General features: G+C 51.0%; 1 protein-coding gene across 2 annotated transcripts in view; it reads left to right on the plus strand.

The window, feature by feature from the left end:
- Positions 1 to 546: 546 nt before the first annotated feature.
- The window catches only part of Kctd20 (potassium channel tetramerization domain containing 20), a 17,763-nt gene continuing 15,007 nt past the window's right edge, over positions 547 to 3,302 (plus strand). Inside the window, exon 1 of one of the 2 annotated variants that reach the window (XM_029533084.1) lies at positions 547 to 628. The gene's annotated coding sequence lies outside the window, so the exon portion shown is untranslated. The remainder of the gene's footprint in view (positions 629 to 3,302) is intronic. The other variant, XM_021221358.2, reaches the window with a different exon arrangement.

A 3,302-nucleotide genomic window follows, 5' to 3' on the forward strand; every position in this document is an offset into this window, starting at 1 on the left:
TTCCGAAGTACAAAAGCCATCAGTCCCCGTGAGCGTGAGAGATGGAGCCGTTCCTCCGCTCACAGGACACCGGCCAGCGATGAACGCCACCAGCTTTCTAATAGTTTGCTTGCAGGTGACATGAAACCTGTAGGGCCTTGTTTGCTATCGCAGACTGTTCCGTGAAACTCGAGGGTTGGGGGGGAAGCTTTTGCTTTCTCGTTTATCTTTTGTTTTGTTCTTTTTGATGCTGCAGTTCATATCCATCCGCCACACAAAGGCGAGGAGGCTCATCTTCCCGTGAGCATCCCGGGGCGACCCAGCCTCTTTCACCTTCGAGCCCTTGGGTGATGGAGCGCAAGCGGCAGCGGAGCGCGGTACGGACCGCCCGGGCGGGGAGCCGCGGTCCCCGGCCGCCCCGGCAGGCGAGGCCCCGGCCTCTGGCCCCGTCCGCACGGGGCGGGGACGGGGGCGGGGCGTGCGGCGCGGCCTTCCCGGCATGCCCCGCGGTGGGCGGTGGGCGGGGCTCTTGTTTTGAAGGACCGGGTGACTCAGCCGCGGATCCGCGGCCGGGGCGGGGGCGCGCGGTGGCCGGGGCTCGGCGGTGGCTTCGGGGCTCGGTGGCCGAGAGCGCGGCAGCAAGCGGCCGGTGAGTGGCGAGGGACCCGGCGGGGGAGCGGGCGGGTGGTGGCGCGGGCTGATGATGGCGGCGGACGGGACGCTGCGGCCCGAGAGGCCCCGCGCGGGGTCCTCCGGGCCTGGGGAGAAAGGAGAAGCCGGGCGAGGCTGCCGACCTCCTCGCGGGGCCGCCGGTGCCCAGGCTGGGGAAGGTCGGTCGCGCTTTCCTAGAATCTCTGGAATCTTCTGTCGCTCCTGTCGCCCCTCTGTCGTCATCCCATGCTGAGTGCAGAACCGGGAGATTTTTTTTTTTTTCTTGCAGATAAGAACTTTTTATAGCAGACAGTGTCATCAGGCTTCCTCCCCTTTGTGGGAATTTGTCATTCTTTCTGAACATTCCTGGATTGGGCTGATTTACCATTTAGAAGTAAATCTAACCTTTTAAGTGAGAATAAAGCAAACGAACTAACAGGCAAGGAACTCTGACCAACTTAAGCCCTTTCACGGTGTCTGCTGATTTACCATTGTTTACCTAGGAATTTGAGATTTCTTTTTAAATGATCTCCCAAACAGAATGTTGGAATAATATTAGTTGTGACGAGCCTTGAATTAGAACGTCAACCCCACTCCAGAAGAAAAAAAACAAAATCTTAAAAGAAGCAGTTCTCAAACGTGTTTTGCAGGACGCTAGCCCGGCTCACAGAAATTTATTCTAGAAATCTAGGGTTGGGCCCCTGGGTCTGCAGTGCTGGCAGGCACCCACCCCACTTGGGCCGCCTTGGTAAGCCAGGAACCGGACCTTAAGGAAACCAAGATTAGCTTGTAATTGTAAATACTGTCTTTTTTCTTTCTGTTGACTTCTTCTCTCCTGTCCCTAATCAGTCGGGAGTCAAGAAGCCCTGGGAAGGCTGTGTGAGAAAGGATAGTGCTTTCCGGAGCCCTGACATGAGAGCAGAAAATGGCTTTTCATCCATATCCTGTTATCGCCTGGGTGGGAGGAAGATGGTGTGGATCAGGCTAACCTGCCTTGTTTCTCTCCGGAGCCTGTTGGTAGGATCGTAAGAGCATGTCATTAGGTCTTGGCTTCCTCCTCAGCTCTCTGCTTTTCCTCCCCATGGTACGATCCAGGGAGTGACCAGAGCCTGGGGTCTCCGATTCCCTGGGATGTACCAGCATCAGTAGTATTTATGGGCTTTTAGTTGTTGTGGGTATCAATTCACTAACTACAGAATATCTGAATGATGCCTAGCTTACACAGTGCAACTGAAGTAAGTCATTTTAGAGACAGTATCCTGAGTATGGCTCAAAATTCCCTTGCTCTGTGGCAGAAATGAGGGTTGGATGACCTCCATATCTGCCAAAGGTGTTTTCTACATCTTGATGTCTCTTGAAAGAGACCCCACAGGTGATTTAATTAAAGTTAGCCCCGAGGTTTTGGTGTTTTTCTTGGCTTTGGTGTCTTTGGATGTCTGGCTACTTATTGGTGGTTTTGTTATTGTTGTTGTTGTTGTAGATGACTTACAAAAACAGTGTGCCTTTCTGTAATGCTTCGTATCCTAAATTTTTTTGTGTTTCCCACCTGCCACACATGGGGTCTCCCCAAGCCTCCATGGCTAATTGGAGTGAGAAGCTGAAGGGAACAGTTTGGATGTTAAATGATTTAAGATGGGAAAGTCGGATTCCTTGAAATGAGAAGCTTAGAGGATAAGGGAGCACACTGTAAGTTTACCTAGCACAGCCCTCTCGTCTTTCAGGTAGAGGCTCAGAGGTAGGCTGGGGATGTAACTCGGTGGCAAGGCGCCTGCTCAGAATGTGTGGGAGGTACTAGGTTTGTCCCTTAGTGTACGCTGTACTCTTTTCCCCACCTCCCCGCTTCCAAACACAAGAGTCTGAGATGGCAGAAGGATTATTCCTGGTCTAGCCTGCTGCCCTTCCTGCTCTATTACCTTTTAAATGCTTCCTCAAGAAAACAGTGCAGAGCAGAGAAATAACAAGGCGAAGAAAACGGAGACTCTGATATGACCGCAGTGCCAGTGTCTCATGGAAGTTGAAGGAACTGTGCGTTCTAACTGTAAACCACCGTGCTGAAAGTGCTGAGATAAATCAGAAGCTTGAATGGTCAGGGAAGAAGAAGTAAGAGCGGGCAGATGGCTGGCTCACAAAACCCCGAGAGGTTAGAAGCGCACTGGCTGTAAAAGATTCGCTTTAGAAAAGATTAATAATAATGGTTGGATTGTAGACGTTACCTGTATGAGCAGTGTCCAGAACCTTTGACACCGCTCTCTTGAGCAACTTAGGCTACTCTGGTTGTGACCAGGTTTTTTAGGATCCTAGTTGGTTGGTTGGTTTTGGGGAGTTGTGGTATTCTATGCCTTTACCACGTGTATGCTCTCCCCTTGAGAGGCAGTCATCCGGTCCCTTGGAACAGGAGTTGCAGACCTCTGAGCTGCTATGTGGGTCCTCTGCAAGAGCAGCCAGTGCTCTTAAGCAACAGAGCCATCTGAGCCACAAGTTGTGTAACTGGTACCACTTTTTTTTCTTGATTAGTTTTAGAGAGCATTTAGATTTTCTTCATCTGTTTTTTTTTTGTTTTTTTTTTTTAAAGATTTTATTTATTTATTATATGTAAGTACACTGTAGCTGTCTTCAGACACTCCAGAAGAGGGCGTCAGATCTTGTTATGGATGGTTGTGAGCCACCATGTG

Source organism: Mus pahari, chromosome 21, assembly GCF_900095145.1.
Source record: "Mus pahari chromosome 21, PAHARI_EIJ_v1.1, whole genome shotgun sequence".
Taxonomy (NCBI): Eukaryota; Metazoa; Chordata; class Mammalia; order Rodentia; family Muridae; genus Mus; species Mus pahari.